This window comes from Chlorocebus sabaeus, chromosome 28, assembly GCF_047675955.1.
Source record: "Chlorocebus sabaeus isolate Y175 chromosome 28, mChlSab1.0.hap1, whole genome shotgun sequence".
Classification (NCBI taxonomy): domain Eukaryota; kingdom Metazoa; phylum Chordata; class Mammalia; order Primates; family Cercopithecidae; genus Chlorocebus; species Chlorocebus sabaeus.
This window is the reverse complement of record NC_132931.1, coordinates 12,631,401-12,650,968: the sequence shown is the minus strand read 5'-3', so window position 1 is coordinate 12,650,968 and position 19,568 is coordinate 12,631,401. Positions and strand designations below refer to the sequence as shown.

The window sequence follows — 19,568 nt, the reverse complement described above, 5'->3', positions numbered from 1 at the left end:
GTCCACATCCTCACCAAACACCTGCTATTTTGGTTTGTTTTGTTGGTGGTGGTGGGGTTTGTTTGTTTGTTTGTTTGTTTGTAGTGCAGGGAGAGTACCCCAATCCAAATAGCTGAACTCCGAAAGTTACAAAATCAGAACTTGAGGGCCATCATAGCGCTGAGAGAAAATGCTCATTGGAGCATTTCAGACTTAGGATTTTGAGATTAGGGCTGCTCAACCAGTAAAGCAAATATTCCAAAGAAAAAAATATATATATCTGAAATCTGAAACATTTCCGGTCCCAAGCATATCAGATAAGGGATATTTAAACTGTAGCCATCCCAACAAGTGTGAGGCGTCTTCTCGGAAGTCTTGCACACTCTATTTTGTCTGCTTTGATCTGTCACGTGTTTCCTACCATTTTGAAAGCATAACAAATTTTATCAGTGTTTATGTCTGATGAGAGGCAGTCCAGGCAGTGCAAAGGTCACAAACCACGGCCCCACAAATTCTGGCTTCTGAGCCAGGTCACGGTGAGACCCTGAGCAAGCAAGAACTTGCTCCAGGACTCAAGTTTCCTTGGTCTCTAGGGGAAGCCAGCATGATAATCAGCCATGCTCCAACCCCTCAGCTGAAACTCAGGCCTGGATGCATGGTAAATGGATTTCCTCTTCCCCATGTGAGCCGCTGAATTCGCTTCCTTCCTTTCTTCCTTCCTTCCTCCCTTCCTTCCTTCCTCTCTACCTTCCTTCCTTCCTCTCTTCCTTCCTTCCTTCCTCTCTTCCTTCCTCTCTTCCTTCCTTCTTTCCTTCCTTCCTTTTCTTCCTTTCTTCCTTCCCTCTCTCCCGCCCTCCCTCCGTCCTTCCTCCCTCTCTCCTTCCCTCCCTCCTTTCCTTTTTTTTCCTTTTTGAGACGTGTTTCCTTTTTGAGACTGTGTTTCTCAGGCTGGAGTGCAATGATGCAAGCACAGCTCACTGCAGCCTCTGACTCCAGAGGTCAAGTGATCCTTCCACTTAAGCCTCCCGAGTAGCTGAGACTACAGGTGCGCCCCCACGACACCCGGCTCATTTTATTAATTCTTGGTAGAGACCAGGTCTCGCTATGTTGCCCAGGCTGGTCTCAAACTCCTGGCCTCAAGCAATCCTCCCACCTCGGCCTCCCAAAGGACTGGGATTACAGGCATGAGTCACCGCGCCCAGGCTTTTCTCCCTTTTGCTTCATTTTGAGGCCCCTGTCGTAGGGTACACGCCGTGGGAGTCGGGGGTCTTCCAGTAAAGGGAACCACCGAGATGCTGGACCTCCGAAGTCCTAGAGAAGGCGCCTTGGCCGCAAACGCCAGCCGCACTTCCGGCCTTTGTGGGCCGCTGGGACGGCGGTCTGCGGCTGTCAGTGCTGTTTGTTCTTGCCAGCGGCTGGGTGTGTGGTCACTTGGCGTTTCCAGCACGAGGCCTCTGTCCCCAGGCACTCAGCGCCGGTCTCGGGCTGTTGCGCCCTGGGCGCCGCCTCTCTACAGCCCCACTTTGCTCCCCGAGCCAGCTGGGAAGACTAAAAGGGCGGGGGCTGGGAGCGGCCCATGGTTAGACCCCTCTTTTCAGGCGTCGTTGGAGCATGCAGGCTGCAGATTTCAGGCCGACCCCGCTCTCATCAAAATCCATGCCGCTGGCCGTGGCAGCTCCTTTCGAAAATGGCCTGGTAGAAAATCCAGGTTGTTGAACTGGAAAACGCACTCTGCATCTCTTGACTTGAAGTTTTCATTATTCTCCAATGTGCACTTACCCCCAGTAGAGGGCAAATGAAGATTCGGACAAGAAATTTTGCCTTTCCCAGAATGGCACACTCCAGCAAGGGTGCCAGTACTGACTTGGGTTCTCAGTTTACTCTGAGATAGCTTAAGAGAGAGATGCAGTTGAAAAGCTTGTCGGCAGGGATCAGGGAAGACTTCCACCAAATGGTGTGTATTCAAAGGAGAGGTAGGAATTGAGTAGGTGGACGACATGCTCCACCATCCAAGAACATTCTAGATGGAGCCCAGGCAAAAGCACAAAATTCGAAAAGTCAGAAGTGCAGGGGAAGTGGTAAATATTTCGACACCATCCAGATAAATGGTTGTTTTTTGTTTTTGGGGAGTGGGGACGGTGTCGCTCTGTTGCCCAGGCTGGAGTGCAGTGGCAGGATCTCGGCTCATTGCAACCTCTGCCTCCCGGGTTCAAGCGATTCTCCTGCCTCAGCCTCCCGAGTAGCTGGAATTACAGGCGCCTGCCACCATACCCAGCCAATTTTTGTATTTTTAGTAGAGACAGGGTTTCGCCATTTTGGCCAGGCTGGTCTCGAACTCCTGACCTCAGTGATCCTCCCACCTCGGCCTCCCAAATTGCTGGGATTACAGGCGTGAGTCATCGTGCCTGGCCTCATCCTGATAAATGTTTCTTCTCTGCCAGGGAGTGGTGATTAAGATCTGTGTGACCACAGATTCCTTCTGCTAAAAATAGCCAAGCCCCTTAAAAAATAAAGGTTAAGGCCGAGGCGGGCGGATCACGAGGTCAGGCGATCCGGATCATCCTGGCTAACACGGTGAAACCCCTCCTCTACTAAAAAATACAAAAATTTAGCCGGGTGTGGTGGGCGCCTGTAGTCCCAACTACTCAGAAGGTTGAGGCAGGAGAATGGCGTGAACCCAGGAGGCGGAGCTTGCAGCGAGCCAGGATCGAGCCACTGCACTCCAGCCTGGGCGACTGAGCCAGACTCCGTCTCAAAAAATAAATAAATAATTAAAAATAAAGGTTAAAACCTCTGGGTTTGTTTTCTAGAAATAGTATAGCAGAACTGACTGCCACTTACTGACCAATTTATTTAACCTTTCTGACTTTCAAATCCCTTGTTTCTAGGGGGATAGCAATGTTATCTGTAATAGAGAGGAATGGATGAGGTTAATTTGTGTAAAGCACCCACCACAGTGTGTATGGCAGGTAGTACTAATACTTCGGAGGTTTATCATTGTTTTTACTATTAATAATCATTTAAAATATGATAGTATCCCTTCCCATTATGGAGCCTCCTTCTCTGTACAGTAAGCAATGTGGAAAGAGGAAGAGAAGGAGTAAATTCCAGAAAGTGTTAAAAAGATGTATGCAGAAATGATAGTAACCTATTCAATTCTCACAAAATTTCAATGGGGCTTCATACTCTCTCTTATTATACCCATAAAATATCTTGTAGCATTTTTATCTGAGTGAAAGCAAGCATGACAATATATATTTTAAAAAATAATTATACTTTGCAAATCACTTTTTTTTTTTTTTTTTTTTGACACAGAGTCTGGCTGTTTTGCCCAGGCTGTAGTGCAGTGGCGTGATAGTCTCGGCTGACTGCAGCCTCGACCTCCTGGGCTCAAGCCTTGGCCTCCCAAAGTGCTGGGATTACAGGTGTGAGCCACCATGCCCAGCTCTCCCTTTCTTTTGTGTCTTCAGATTTATCTTTGTGGAGAGGGGACCAGTTAGGTCTTTTTTCCTCTGAGCAATTATTAAACCTCTGTTCTTTATGAACTGTATTTTTCTGTTTGAAAGCCCCTGCCTGGCACTCAAAACAAGACCAAAGCTAATAGAGTTGGGCAAACTACTCAAAATTATATATATTTGCAATCGAAACTTCAAGAAAAAGCAGTAACAATCCTCATTAAAGATGTTAGCACTGGCCAGGTGTTGTGGCTCACACCTGTAGTCCTAACACTTTGGTAGACCAGGGTAGGAGGATGGCTTGAGCCCAAGAGTTCCAGACCAGCCTGGGCAACATGGCAAAACTTCGTCCCTACCAAGAAAATATACAACAATTTGCTGGGCATAGTGGTACATGCCTGTAGTCCCAGCTACTCAGGAGGCTGAGATGGGAGGTTTGCTTGAGCCCAGGAGTTTGAGGCTGCAGTGAACTGTGACCACACCACTGCACTCCAGCCTGGGCAACAGAGGAAGACTCGGTCTTGAAAAAAAAAAAAAAAAAAAAAAAAAAGTCGGAGCTTTCCTCAAACATCTTCTCTGTCCATTCACATGTCTGTGTTGCTTGTGTTGTAACTGAATCCCAGGGTTCAGTCACTTGCCATTTGCAGAATCTGATTAACAAGAGCAAAATGTGGTATAAAGTGACTTTTTTTTTTTTTTTTTTTTTTTTTGAGACGGAGTCTTGCTCTGTCACCCAGGCTGGAGTGCAGTGTTGCGATCTCAGCTCACTGCAATCTTTGCCTCCCAGATTCAAGCCATTCTCCTGCTTCAGCCTCCCGAGGAGCTGGGATTACAGGCGCCTGCCACCACACCCGGCTGATTTTTGTATTTTTATTAGAGACAGGGTTTCACCATGTTGGCCAGGCTGGTCTCAAACTCCTGACCTCAGGTGATCCACCCGCCTTGGCCTCCCAGAGTCCTGTGATTTCAGGCATGAGTCACCACACCCAGTCAGTATCTGTAGCTCTTACCCCTGGGTCAGTTTCTCCAGAGGAACACCCTTCCGTCTCCTTCCTGAAAAGTCCAAGCCCAGCCACCACTCTGTACCAACAGAAGTAAGGACTTAACCACTGGATGTGGGAGGAGGAAGGCTAGGGCTGCCCATCCACGGTGGGTCTGAGATCCCACACCCCTCAGGCCAGCAATCAGACCCCACTGACCTGAGGAATACCGGACACAGTTAAGGATGTGGATGCTACAGAGAAAACAAGAGGATTAAATAGATATTTACCTCCTGAATGGTGAGACCCTCCCCGATCCTTGCTCAGGTGGCTACTTTTATCTAGAACAAGAGATGGCAAACTTTTTTCTGTAAAGGGCCAGATAGGCCAGGCGCAGTGTCTCACGCCTGTAATCCCAGTACTTTGGGAGGCCAAGGCAGGTGGATCACGAGGTCAAGAGATCGAGACCATCCTGGCCAACATGGTGAAACCCCATCTCTACTAAAATTACAAAAAATTAGCCGGGCCTTGTGGCATGCACCTGTAATCCCAGCTACTTAGCAGACTGAGGCAGGAGAATCGCTTGAACCCGGGAGGCAGAGGTTGCAGTGAGCCAACATCACACCACTGCACTCCAGCCTGGCGACAGAGTGAGACTCCATCTCAAATTTAAAAAGGCCAGATATAATGACTTAGGCCTCTTGGGCCACATGGCCAATGTTGCAGCCGCTCAATTCTGCTATTGTTTAAGTGCAGAAGCAACCATAGACAATATGTAAATGAACAAGTATAGCTGTGTTCCAAAAAACTTTATTTATGGACGCTGACATTTGAATATCATATAATTTTCATTTCATAAACAATTATTCTTTTAAATTTTTTTCAATATTTAAAGACGTAAAATTCTGGCAGGGCACAGTGGCTCACTCCTGTAATCCCAGCACTTTGGGAGGCCAAGGTGGGCGGATCACCTGAGGTCAGGAGAGCTTGAGACCAGCCTGGCTGATAAAGTGAAAACCCGTCTCTAGCAAAAATGCAACAATTAGTCGTGTGTGGTGGTGGGCGCCTGTAATTTCAGCTACTCAGGAGGCTGAAGCAGGAGACTCACTTGAACCTGAGAGGCAGAGGTTGCAGTGAGCCAAGACTGTGTCCCCGCACACCAGCCTGGGCAACAGAGCAAGACTCCGTCTCAAAAAATAAAAATATAAAAATTAACCTGGCATTGTGGCACACACCTGTAATTCCAGCTACCCAGGAGGCTGAGGTGGGAGGATCACTTGAACCCAGGAGGCAGAGGTTGCAGTGAGCCGAGATCATGCCACTGCCCTCTACCCCGGGTGACAGAGCAAGACCCCATCTCAAAAAAAAAAAAAAAAAGACAACTAATTTTTGTCTGTAGGCTTAAGGGTCGCTGGCTCTATCTCCCTCAGGCAGCCTCCAAGATGTACTGTGGAAATTTAGACATTTATGAATTGCCTTGCCATGGAAAAGGTAGTAACAGCAGCTCCGAGAGTTCCTGCCAAGCTCTGCCCCGAGTGGAACAAGTTGCTGATTCTTCCTTTCCCTGGATTTTAACCAAGGTGATAAATAAATACAGTGGGAGGTGGTATCTGGGAGAGGTAGAGGCTTTGACTCCAGACCTTGAGCTTACTTTTTTCTTTTTCTTCTTCTTTTTTTTTTTTTTTTTTTTGAGACTCACTCTGTCTTTTTGAGTCTCACTCTGTCTCCCAGGCTGGAGTGCAGTGGCACGATCTCGGCTCACTGCAACCTCCGCCTCCCCGGTTCAAGCAATTCTCCTGCCTCAGCCTCCCAAGTAGCTGGGATTACAGGCGCACGCCACCACTCCCAGCGAATTTTTGTATTTTTAGTAGAGATGGGGTTTTACTATGTTGGTTACGCTGGTCTCAAACTCCTGACCTCAAGTGATCTGCCTGCCTCGGCCTCCCAATGTGCTGAGATTACAGGCATGAGCCACCGCGCCCAGCTGATCTTGACCTTATCAAAGTCAGAAACTTTGTCCCTGAGCAATAAAACATAGTTTTTTGTTTTCCTTTTCTTCTTTTTTTTTTTTTTTTTCGCCTTTGGGTTCAAGTGATCCTCCCACCTCAGCCTCCCAAGTAGCTGGGACTACAGGTGCATGCTACCACACCCGGCTGATATCTTATATTTTGTAGAAACAGGGTCTTGCTGGCTGGGTGCAGTGGCTCATGCCTGTAAACCCAGCACTTTGGGAGGCCAAAGCAGGTGGATCACCTGAGGTCAGGAGTTCAAGACCAGCCTGACCAACATGGCGAAACCTCATCTCTACTAAAAAATACAAAAATTAGCCAGGCATGGTGGTACATGCCTGCAATCCCAGCTACTTAGGAGACTGAGGCAGGAGAATAGCCTGAACCCAGGAGGTAGGGCTCCAGTGAGCCAAAATTATGTGATTGCACTCCAGCCTGTGAGCAAAATTCTGCCTCAAAAAAAAAAAAAAAAGAAAGAAAAAGAAAAAGCAGGGTCTTGCTTTGTTGCCCAGGCTGGTCTTGAACTCCTGGCTCAAGCAATCCTCCCACCTCGACCTCCCAAAATGCTGGGATTACAGGCTTAAGCCACCACGCTGCCCCCACCTTTCTTAGTTGCCAGGGCAGAATGGGGATTTGGAATACAAAAGAGCTGTTGTTCCTGCTACTTACACATGCATATTTTTGAGCAAGTCAGTTCTCCTAGCTAAGCCTTAATGTCATTATCTCTAAAATGGGGATAATCCACCCTACCTCATTGGGTATTTGTGTAGATTAATAAAATAACACATAAAAAGTTCCTGTCACATCAAGGGTGTTCAAAAAATGGCAGATATTATCATTCTGATTTATCTAGGCAAAGAATCTCCGAGACATTAAGGCATCATCCAAAGGACACAGCTCATTAGGGGTAGGAGCAGGAATACCATTTGTCTTCTTGACTCTCCAGCTAGTATTCTTACTTCTACCCTGTACTACTTGAAGAGGAGGCTTTAGTTCTTTTTATTTTATTTATTTATTTTTTTATTTGAGACGGAGTTTTGCTGTTGTCGCTCAGGCTAGAGTGCAATGGCACCATCTGGGCTCACTGCAACCTCCACCTCCAGGGTTCAAGCATTCTCCTGCCTCAGCCTCCCGAGTAGCTGGATTACAGGTGCACACTAGCATACCTCTCTAATTTTTGTATTTTTAGCAGAGACAAGGTCTCACCATGTTGGCCAGGCTGGTCTCGCCTGACCTCAGGTGATCCACCTACCTCAGCCTCTCAAAGTGCTGGGATTACAGGCGTGAGCCACCCCACCTGGCCTAGTTTTTGTTGTTGTTGTTGTTTTGGGGTTTTTTTTTTTGTTTTTTTCTGGAGAAGGAATTTCATTCTTATTGCCCAGACTGGAGTGCAATGGCACAATCTCGAATCACTGCAACCTCCGCCTCCCGGCTCAAGTGATTCTCCTGCCTGAACCTCCAGAGTAGCTGGTATTACAGCACCCACCACCAGGTCTGGCTAATTTTTTGTATTTTTTCAGTAGAGACAGGGTTTCACCATGTAGGTGAGGCTTGTCTCAAACTCCTGACCTCAGGTGACCCACCTGCCTCAGCCTCCCAAAGTGCTGGGATTACAGGCGTGAGCCACCGTGCTCAGCCTCTTTTTTTTTTTTTTTTTTTTTAGCCACGTTTGAATTGCTAAGGTAAGAAAAGTGTCAGGGCTGTAGGATGTTAGGAAATGAAGGTTCTCCCCTTTTCTTTCTTTTTTTAGAGACAAAATCTTGCTCTGACACCCAGGATGGAGTGCAGTGGCATGATCACACCTCACTGTAGCCTCCAACTCTCGGCCTCAAGCGATCTTTCTGCTTCGGTCTCCCAAGTAGCTGGGACTATAGGCACATGCCACCATGCTCAGCTAATTTTTGTATTTTTTGTAGACACAGAATCTTCCCACGTTACTCAGGCTGATCTCAAACTCCTGGCCTCAAGCAATCCTCCCGCCTCAGCCTCCCAAATTGCTGGGATTACAGGTGTGAGCCACCATGCCCCACACCAGTTCTCCCCTTTTCTAACACCACCCTCCCTACCACTTTGGTTTCTGCTGCACACAACAGGCCCCTTCCTATCACGGCCAGACGTTGGGCAAAGGTGGCTTTTCTGTACGCATAGTACAGGAGGTACTGGCGAGCACCACTCCTGCTCCACCTTCACCCCTCCTCCCCACTCTTTCCCCATCCATCTCCTCCCCCAGTCTCACCCCCTCCGGATGCAGGCTCTCTTCGCCTGAGCAGAAGAGCTGCTCTGCCTGGGCAGTTACAAAGATTCTTTGTAATGTGTTTACAGGAGGAGGGGGTGAGAGCGGGGCCTGGCTGTACTGATGGGCCCACCAGCCCTGTTTACATAAGCAGAGAAGGAGCTGAAACAGATGACCCTGTAGCTCAGGGCCCTAGATTAAACACATAACCAAAGTCCAGAGCCCTCTGCCTCAGCTGCCCAGTTTCTAGGCTACACCACACAGAAGCAGCATGGAGGAACCTCTTGACCCAGGGAGGATTGTTGACTCGGCTGGGTGAGATGTTTGCACAGGGAGGGAGCTAGCAGGGCCATCTGGCTGTTCTGCTAAGCGCTGGGCATTTGCAGGTCAGGCACCCTCAGTGTTCCAGGGCCCCCGGGGAAGGCAGCCCCAGCCAATACTGTTTCTTCTTTGGGGAAATTTCTAAAACATTGTTATTTTTACATTTTTCGCCCAGTAATTACACCCAACCCAAATAAACTGTGAAGTTTTATTTTGCAAGGTGGTGAGAAATGCGGTTCTCCGCATTTAAAACATGGCGATGGCCAGCACCTAAAAGCCCTCTGCAGTTTACAAAGCATTGCCACCTCCACAATGTCATACCATCCTCAGAGTAGCTAAGTGGGTAGCTATTGCCCAAATCATCCCTATTTTACAGATGAGGGAGTCGAGACTTAGAGAGGTCAGGTCATTTGCACAAACCACACGCTGAACAAGAAGCAGAGGCTAGACAGTGACTCCAGATTTTACGCCCCTTCCACTCTGACACCTTCCTCTCCATTGGGCTGTAAAATAAGGTGAGAAAAGAGCTTCTTCCAATACATAATCGCCTTGCAGGTGGCCCCCAGGAGAGAGGGTCACATCTCATCTCAGACATGCTGGAAGCCAAAGTGGTCAGCCTCAGGGGGCACTGTTGAGGGCCCTGCGGTCCACCCAAGGACACCACCAGCGGGGCGTTCTCTGCATGCCACTCGAAGCCTTACATGGAGAGGCCAGGTGCGGTGGTGCACACCTGTAATCCCAGCACTTTAGGGAGGCTGAGGCGGGTGGATCACCTGAGGTCAGGAGTTCAAGAGCAGCCTGGCCAACATGGCGAAACCCCGTCTCTATTAAAAATATAAAAATTAGCCAAGTGTGGTGGCAGGCACCTGTAATCCCAGCTACTCAGGAGGCTGAGCAGGAGAATCGCTTGAATCTGAGAGGCGGATGTTGCAGTGAGCTGAGATCGCCCCATTGCACACCAGCCTGGGTGACAAGAATGAAACTCCGTCTCAAAAACAAACAAACAGAAAGACAAGAAAATAAATAAAAAACCTTACATGGGCCGGGCACGGTGGGTCACGCCTGTAATCCCAGCACTTTGGGAGGCTGAGGAGGGTGGATCACAAGGTCAGGAAATCAAGACCATCCTGGCTAACACGGTGAAACCCCATCTCTACTAAAAATATAAAAAATTAGCTAGGCTTGGTGGTGGGCGCCTGTAGTCCCAGCTACTCGGGAGGCTGAGGCAGGAGAATCACTTGAACCTGGGAGGCAGAGCTTGCAGTGAGTGGAGATTGCGCCACTGCACTCCAGCCTGGGCAACAGAGCGAGACTCTATCTCAAAAAAAAAAAAAAAAAAAAAGGCCGGGCGCGGTGGCTCAAGCCTGTAATCCCAGCACTTTGGGAGGCCGAGACGGGAGGATCACGAGGTCAGGAGATCGAGACCATCCTGGCTAACACGGTGAAACCCCGTCTCTACTAAAAATACAAAAAACTAGCCGGGCGAGGTGGCGGGCGCCTGTAGTCCCAGCTACTCCGGAGGCTGAGGCAGGAGAATGGCATAAACCCGGGAGGCGGAGCTTGCAGCGAGCTGAGATCCGGCCACTGCAGTCCAGCCCGGGCTACAGAGCAAGACTCCGTCTCAAAAAAAAAAAAAAAAAACTTTACATGGAGAGATTTAGCCCCTAACTGTGTGAAACTACATGAAACATACACAGAGCATCCAACCACTAGCTGAAATCATGGAGACAAGAAAGGGAACATGCTTAGAATCACAGAAACTTTCCTTCAAGTTTGTTTCCTCTTGTCTCCTCTTGGGCTTTGTCTCCCCACATTCAAACCTGCACAATTTACCTGAAGCCATTACCTGAGTCCCAGTTAGTGCTCCATCTACTTTCTCCCCATTCTTTATCCTCCCTTTTACAACCCAAAACACCAAACCTACCCGAAAGGCATCATCATTCCATCTTCTTTGCCGCCTTTGTCTCTCTGCCTTTTTGATTGTTGTTTTGTTTTGTTTTGTTTTGAGACAGGGTCTCACTCTGTGGCCTAGGCTGGAGTGCAGTGGCACGATCATGTCTCACTGCAGCCTCAATCTACTGGGCTCCAGCAATCCTCCCACCTCAGCCTCCTGAGTAGCTAGGACCACAGGCACGCACCAACACACCTGGCTAATTTTTTAGATTTTTCATAGAGACAAGGCCTCAGTATGTTACCCAGGCTGGTCTCCAACTCCTGGTCTCAATGATCCTCTCACACTGGCCTCCTAAAGTGCTGGGATTACACGTGTGAGCCACCACACCCGGCCTGTCTCTGTCTCTTAACCCCAACTCTACTGCACCATCCAAATAGCTTTGCTCAGTTTCACTGATTAGAACTTCTCTGACACCCAAAGTTCCCAGCTCTGCTCCCATCACCCTTAGTCTAGCCCCAGCATCTGGCTCAGCCACCAGGTCCTCCTGTGCTTTTCTTTCTTGTCACTGTCAAATCCGGGTTTCCCTGCCTTCTCCTCAATTTATGTATTTATTTTATATATATATACACACACACACACACACTCATATATATATATAAAATATATATATATTTTTTTTTGGAGACGGATCTCCTTCTGTCGCCAGGCTAGAGTGCAGTGGCACGATCTCAGCTCACTGCAACCTCTGCCTCCCAGATTCAAGTGATTCTCCTGCCTCAGCCTCCCAAGTAGCTGGGACTGCAGGCACGCGCCACCGCACCCTGCTAATTTTTGTATTTTTAGTAGAGACAGGGTTTCACCATGTTGGCCAGGATGATCTCAATCTCTTCACCTCATGATCCGCCCGCCCTAGCTTCTCAAAGTGCTGGGATTACAGGCATGAGGCACTGCGCCTGGCATTTTTTTTTTTTTTTTTTAGACAGAGTTTTTGCTCTTGTTGCCCAAGCTGGAGCAACCTCCACCTCCTGGGTTCAAGTGATCCTTCTGCCTCAGCCTCCCAAGTAACTGGGACTACAGGCCTGTGCCACCACACCTGGCTAATTTTTAAAATGTGATTAGTAGAGATGGGGTTTCATCATGTTAACCAGCCTGGTCTCGAACTCCTGACCTCAAGTGATCCACCCACCTCAGCCTCCCAAAGTCTGAGATTACAGGTATGGGCCACTGTGCCCAGCCTGTATTTATTTATTTATTTTGAGACAGAGTCTCACTCTGTCACCCAGGCTAAAGTGCAGTGGCACAAGCTCTCCTCCTCCCTGATTCAAGTGATTCTTGTGCCTCAGACTCCCAAGTAGCTGAAATTACAGGCATGTACCACCACGCCTGGCTTTTTTTTTTTTTTTTTTTTTTTTTTAGTAGAGACAGATGGGGTTTCGCCATGTTGGCCAGGCTGGTCTCGAACACCTGAACTGAAGCGAGCCACCTGCCTCAGCCTCTCAAAATGCTGGGATCACAGGTGTGAGCCACCATGCCTGGCCTCAATCCCAATTTATTCTTTAGTGATGACCTTTCTGTAACAACTGTGTGCTTGTGTTTTGCAGCTTTTAAAATAGTTTTACACACATGTATATAGAGATACCTTCATACAGAGTCTCGTTTACAAGTTAACTTCGCCTTCCCATAGGATCTGTGTTCATTTCCTGCCTTAATCGCTAAACGGGACTGTTTTGTTTTTTCCGTCTTCATCTTCAATGTGCCTGGATTCTTCCTGCTATCATGCTTTTAACCAACCAACATTCAGACCTTTCATTACCTTCCTGATAAAGTGCTACTTGTAAGTTTTCAGTACTCTTTCTACTTTGAAGCCCTAACTTCTCTTCCCCCCACCAAAACATTTTAAGTAGCCCTCTCCTTTATCCTTCTTTATTCTCTTTTTTTTTTTTTTTTTTTTTTTTGAGACGGAGTCTTGCTCTGTCGCCCAGGCTGGAGTGCAGTGGCCTGATCTTGGCTTACTGTACTCCAGTGAGCTCACAAGCTCCGCCTCCCGGGTTCATGCCATTCTCCTGCCTCAGCCTCCAGAGTAGCTGGGACTACAGGCGCCCGCCACCTTGCCCGGCTAATTTTTTTTTGTATTTTTAGTAGAGACAGGGTTTCACCGTGTTAGCCAGGATGGTCTCTATCTCCTGACCTCGTGATCCACCTGCGTGGGCCTCCTGAAGTGCTAGGATTACAGGCTTGAGCCACTGCACCCAGCCCCATATCCTTCTTTATTCTCTCTCTACAGTCACTGTTTTTTTGTTTTGTTTTTGTTTGTTCGTTTGTTTGTTTTTGAGATGGAGTCTCACTGTGTTGCCCAAGCTGTTCTCAAACTCCTGGGCTCAAGTCATCCTCCCACCTCGGCCTCCCGAGTAGCTCGGATTATAGACATGAACAACCACACTGGCTCTCTTCTCTCTCTACATTCAGTACCACCACGGATTGGTTTTTGCATTTTTTTTGGGGGGGGAGGGGAGTTGTTTTGGGTTTTTTTGGAGACAGAGTCTCTCTCTGTTGTCCAGGCTGGAGTACGGTGTACAGTGGCGCGATCTTGGCTCACTGCAACGTCTGCCTCCTGGGCTTAACCGATTCTCATTCCTCAGCCTCCGGAGTGGCTGGGAATACAGGCGTGCACCACCACACCTGGCTGATTTTTGTATTTTTAGTAGAGATGGGGTTTCACCATGTTGGCCAGGCTGGTCTCAAACTCCTGACCTCAAGTGATCAACCTGCCTCAACCTCCCAAAGTGCTGGGATGACAGGCATGAGCCACGCACCTGGTCCACCATAGATCATTAAAATCAGACCGTGACTCCTGGAACCAGATGCTGGAAGGATCATGTTGCAGGTAAATGACAGCTTACTTCCTGGCCACCGCCCTGGGCTGCCTGGATATGTTTGCACATCCACCCTGCGCTGCCGTATGCCATATGCCCTTTGGAGCAATGACAGTTCTTTTCCTTTATAAACTATTCAGATGTTTAGAGGAAGTTTCAAGTTGATCCAACTGCTGTCCAGATTCCAGCCCAACTCTGAGATGTGTCCCCACACTGTGTGTTCTCTGTGCTCTTACATTTGTCCTGTACCAATGGCAAAACTGGGGAGGCCCTGCTAGAAATGACCCAGTTTGCATGTGATGGAAACCCCAGGGATCAGAGAAGCTTGAGCATTGCATCCTAAATGGAATCCCAGGATTTCAGAGAGTCATGCAAAATGTATAGAGTATGGCCTTTTTTTTTTTTTTTTTTTTTTTTTTGAGAGAGAGAGTTTTTGCTCTTGTTGCCCAGGCTGGAGTGCAGTGGTGCTATGTCAGCTCACTGCAACCTCCACCTCCCAGGTTCTCCTGCCTCAGCCTCCTGGGTAGCTGGGACTACAGGTGCATGCCACCACACCGTGCTAATTTTTTTTTATATTTAGTAGAGACGGGGTTTCACCATGTTAGCCAGGACGGTCTCTATCTCCTGACCTCGTGATCCGCCTGCCTCAGCCTCCCAAGGTGCTGGGATTACAAGCATGAGCCACCGTGCCCGGCCTCATAAGTCAGGTTTATAAGCATAGGGTAATGAGAGTGATTGGCTGTTGAAATGAGGTGATGCCAGGAGGTGTGATTTGACTGTGTCCTGTCTTGGGATGATGCCAGCACTCAATCTGATTGGATCCTGGATCCTGCCATGTGATGTCCACTTCTTAATTCAGTCCCCTCTTCAGTTCGAGCACTTAGGTTCCGCCCTGTGGTTGCATGCTTGATTCATCTGGACATGCTCAGGTTACCTAACTTTCACCTAGGGATCCGTGGCAACTGAAAAACAAATCACAATTTTGTTACATAAAAGTCGAATCAGATTGATCTGATGCATTTACTTTGTGTACTGTAGACAGAGGATGCCCTCTTATTGGCCCTGATGAAAAGTAGGCGAGTCCCAAAATGGGACTTAGCCCACAAGGTTTCTTGGCTTTGCCCAGGAAAAAAATCCAAGGGCAAGCCAGAGGGGGAAGAAAATTGCTTTATGGAAGAGGCAGTGTTACAGCTTCGGGGGTGTTATAGCTCCGTGACTGCTCCTGCAGAGCAGGGAGTAGTATCTCAGGACAGTTTTGCAGTCATATTTATACCTACTTTTGTTTTTGTTTTTGAAACTGACTGTCACTCTGTCGCCCAGGCTGGAGTGCAGTGGCACCATCTCTACTCACTGCAACCTCCGCCTCCCAGGTGCAAGCGATTTTCCTGCCTCAGCCCCATTAGCAGCTGGGATTACAGGTGCACACCATCACACCTATCTAAGTTTTTGTATTTTTTTAGTAGAGATGAGCTTTTGCCATGTTGGCCAGGCTGGTCTCAAACTCCTGACCTCAACTGATCCACCTATCTCGGCCTCCCAAAGTGCTGGGATTACAGGTGTAAGCCACCACACCTGGCCTACCTACTTTTAATTACACGTAGATTAAGGAGCAGTTAGTGCAGAAATTACTAGGGAAGGGGTAGGAACTTCTAGGTTGTCAGCTCATTGCCATGGAAAGGGGTGGTAACCCCCGGGTGTTGCCATTGCAACAGTAAACTGACATGGCACACTGGTGGGCATGTCTTATGGAAAGCCGCTTCTACCCTGGCCCCATTTTAGCTAATCCTCAATTTGGTCCAGCGTCCAAGCCCCACCTGCAGAGTCAAGTCCCTCCTCCCACCTCAGCACTGCTGGAAAAGAGCTTCAGGATGGAGCCACACATACCACTCAAGCCCAAGGGTCAGTCAACAGCCCAGAGCCCTAACCTCATCTGTGTCCAATGCCAGGTTCTGCGACTGCTGATTTACATGAATTAACTCCATCATGCAAGCCTCATGACAACCCAATGAGGTAGGTGTTGTTTGAATCCTCATTTTACACACAGAGAAACTGAGGCTCCAAAAGTTCAAGTAACTAGACCAACAGTACACAGTACAGACAAGATGAGAACCAAGGCCATCTGAGTCCTGTACCCCACTACTACACACCATAGCTAGGAAGGATATGGCTTGGGCTGACTTGAGAATGAGGCCACAAGGCTGGGGGTGGGGGGGTTCTTTTGATTTTATTTGATTAGGCACGAAGGTTCTCATAAACATCCTTATTCAGATGCAGGTGCTTTTGCAGTCGTGTGACTGGACATGGGCTAGGACTCTGTTGTCCGTGGCTGGAGTCCAAAGCTGAGAACAAAGAAGGAAAAACTTCAGGAGGACACTCCCGGCCCACAGCACGGCACATCAAAGATCCCAGATGCCACCTACGTGACAGGCAGAAACGCTTGCGTGCTTTGCTTGCTCAGCCAGTTTTTCTGCTCCTTAAGTCTGGATGAAAGCAGCAAGAAGGAGAGACAGGACTTTGTAGAAGCCAAATGCCTTCTGCCTATTGGTGGGGGCTTCCCTCTCCTCCTCCATGACTGGTTCCCTCACCCCTCACCATGAAGACAAGTGAGAACGTCTTCAAAACCTAGGGACAGAGGCTGGGTGCGGTGGCTCTCGCCTGTAATCCCAGCACTTTGGGAGGCCAAGGTGGGCAGACCACTTGAGGCCAGGAGTTCAAGACCAGCCTGGCCAACATGGTGAAACCCCGTATCTACTGAAAATACAAAAAATTAGCTGGGCGTGGTGGTGGGCACCTGTAATCCCAGCTACTGGGGAGGCTGAGGCAGGAGAGTCATTTGAACCGGGAAGCAGAGGTTGGAGTGAGCCGAGATTGCACCACTGCACGCCGGCCTGCACAACAGAGGGAGACTCCATCTCAAAAAAAAAAAAAAAAAAAAAAAAAAGGCCTGGGGCAGGGTGGGCAGGAGTCCCAGTCACTAGGAAGACCCCATATCTACAAAAAACCTCATCCTCGACCGGGCACAGTGGCTCACACCAGTAATCCCAGAACTTTGGGAGGCCGAGGCAGGCAAATCACGAGGTCAGGAGATCAAGACCATCCTGGCCAACATAGTGAAACCCTATATCTACTAAAAATACAAAAATCAGCTAGGTGTGGTGGTGCACACCTGTAGTCCCAGCTACTCAGGAGGCTGAAGCAGGAGAATCACTTGAACCTAGGAGGCAAAGATTGCAGTGAGCCGAGATCACACCATTGCATTCCAGCCTGGTGACAGGGTGAGACTCTGGAAAAAATTAAATAAATAAATAAACTCAGCCTCTAGTTGAGCATTTTTTTAAATAGCAGACTCTCCCACCTAGGCAGGTGGTGGGTGATTCAACAATCCACTCAGAGGGGAAGGTGGCCAGGGAGGGGCAGCGGCACCGGAGGAGGTCCACGTTCCAGCCATTTGAGTGGCCAAAGGTGCCTGAGTTTCTCACAGATCAAATGGACGCAGAAGCAGGGAGCTGGGCTTGAGCAGTCCAACTGGTGCCCCCACCCAAGAATCCCCACAAAAGGAGGTTGTGCAGTGCCCTGCTGGGGTAGAAGACAGATCGACCGGGACAGGGGACTGAGTAGTAAGCAGGCCCCCAAGGCCCCCTGAGGGTTTCATCCCTGAACTCCACAAGCCAACGTTTGTGTGGCTGACGCACAGTAGCAGTAAGACTGTGTTTTCCAAAAGTGACCATGGCAGTGTTTTTGGTCTCACATGCAATTCCAGAACCACACCACTTCCCATCAAAAGGTGGCATCTGGCCGGGCACCGTGGTTCATGCCTGTAATCCCAGCACTTTAGGGAGGCCAAGGTGGGTGAATCACCTGAGGTCAGGAGTTCAAGACCAGCCTGGCCAACATGGCCGTCTCTACTAAAAATACAAAAATTAGCCGGGCATGGTGGCAGGCACCTGTAATCCCGGCTTCTCAGGAGGCTGAGGCAGGAGAATTGCTTGAACCCAGGAGGCAGAGGTTGCAGTGACCCGAGATCGTGTTACTGCACTCCAGCCTGGGTGACAAAAGTGAGACTCTGTCTCAAAAAAAAAAAAAAAGGTGGCATCACCAGGCATGGTGCCTGTAAAACCAGCACTTTGGGAGGCCAAGGCAGGAGTATCACTTTAGCCCAGGACTTTAAGAGCAGCCTAGGCAACATAGTGAGACCTCATCTCTACCAAAAGATAAAATAAAATTATCTGGGTGTGGTGGCATGCACCTGTACTCCCGGCTACTCAGGAGGCTGAGGTGGAAGGATTGCTTGAACACAGGAGTTTGAGGCCAGCCTGGGCAACATAGTGAAACTCCCATCTCTACAAAAAAAAAAAAAAAAAATTAAAAATTAACGGGGCATAGTTGCTCATGCCTGTAGTCCCAGCTACATGGGACGATGAGGTTGGAGGATCGCTTAAGCCCGGGAGGTCGAGGCTGCAGTGAACCATGACTGTCTGGGTGACAGAGTGAGACCCTGTGTCATAAGGAAAAGAGAAAAAAGGTGTGGGGGGGAACCTATTTTCCCTTCCCTTGAAACTAGGTGTGACTTTATGACTGCCTCAAGGAATTGAATACAGTGAAGGGGATGCTGGGTGCTTCTAAAATTAGGTTATAAAGGAGATGTGGCCTTCATTCACCTGTCCCTTCTGTCTCTCTCTGTCTCCCACTCCACTTCCTTCCTTCCCTTACCTCCTTCCTTCCCTCCCTTCCATTCCCTTCCCTCTCCTATCCTTCCTTCCTTCCTTCACTCCCTCCCTCCCTTTCTTTTCTTCTTTCGCTCCCTCCCTCCCTCCCTTCCTTTCCTCCCTCCGTCCCTCCCTCCCTGCCTTCCTTCCTTCCTTCCTTTCCTTCCTCCCTCCCTCGCCCTTCCTTCCTTCCTTCTTTCCTTCCTTCCTCCCTTACCCTTCCTTCCTTCCTTCCTTCTTTCCTTCCTTCCCTTTCTCCTCTCTCGCTGGATACTTGTCCTTGGATCCCAGCCACCATCCTGTGAGGAAGCCCAGACCACATGAAGAGACCACTTGCACGTGTTCGGATCCACAGCCCCAGCTAAGATCTCAGCTGACAGCCAGACCAATCACCAATCTTAGGAGCTGGCGAGCCTTCAGGTGGTCCAACCTTCGAGGCCCCCCAGAGGAGCCAGGTGGAGCGTAGATGAGCCATCCATGCGGATCCCTTCGCCAAATGGAAGATTTAGGAGCAAAATAAACAATGTTTTCATTGCTTTCACCCACAAAATTGTTGAATAATTTGTTTTGCAGCTTAAGTAGCTGGAACACTGTGTTACCGAGGGAAGAATAACAACCAACAGAGAGAATAGACTCACAGCCAGTTAAGAGATTTTTGACCTTTTCCCTGTCCGTCCACTTTGCTCAACACAACAGAGAAGCCACAGCTTCCAACAGGAAAATAGAGGGGGAAAGTGTCTCCGAGAGTCAGATCACTCACTCCTGCCACCCCAGGGAGAAGAAAGGAGAGGAGGAAAAGCACGGATCATAGTACCCTTCCCACAGCAGTTCCCCAGCCACAGCCCTAGCCGACAGTAAAGAAGAAAACTCAGGCCGGGCACAGTGACTCATGCCTGTAATCCCAGCACTTTGGGAGTCTGAGGCGGGTGGATCACTGGAGGTCAGGAGTTCGACACCAGCCTGGCTAACATGGTGAAATCCTGTCTCTACTAAAAATACAAAAACTAGCCAGGCGTGGTGGCACACACCTGTAATCCCAGCTACTTGGGAGGCTAAGGTAGGAGAATCGCTTGAACCTGGGAGGCAGAGGTTGCAGTGAGCCGAGATCATGCCATTGC

The 19,568-nt window shown here is 48.9% G+C and overlaps 1 long non-coding RNA gene across 1 annotated transcript; it reads left to right on the top strand.

The window, feature by feature from the left end:
• The first annotated feature begins 1,320 nt into the window (after window positions 1-1,320).
• Window positions 1,321-19,343, top strand: LOC140710597 (uncharacterized). The gene is made up of 4 exons (XR_012091667.1): window positions 1,321-1,398; window positions 3,295-3,404; window positions 15,553-15,754; window positions 18,742-19,343. It is a non-coding gene; the product is annotated as an uncharacterized lncRNA (long non-coding RNA).
• Window positions 19,344-19,568: the final 225 nt, after the last annotated feature.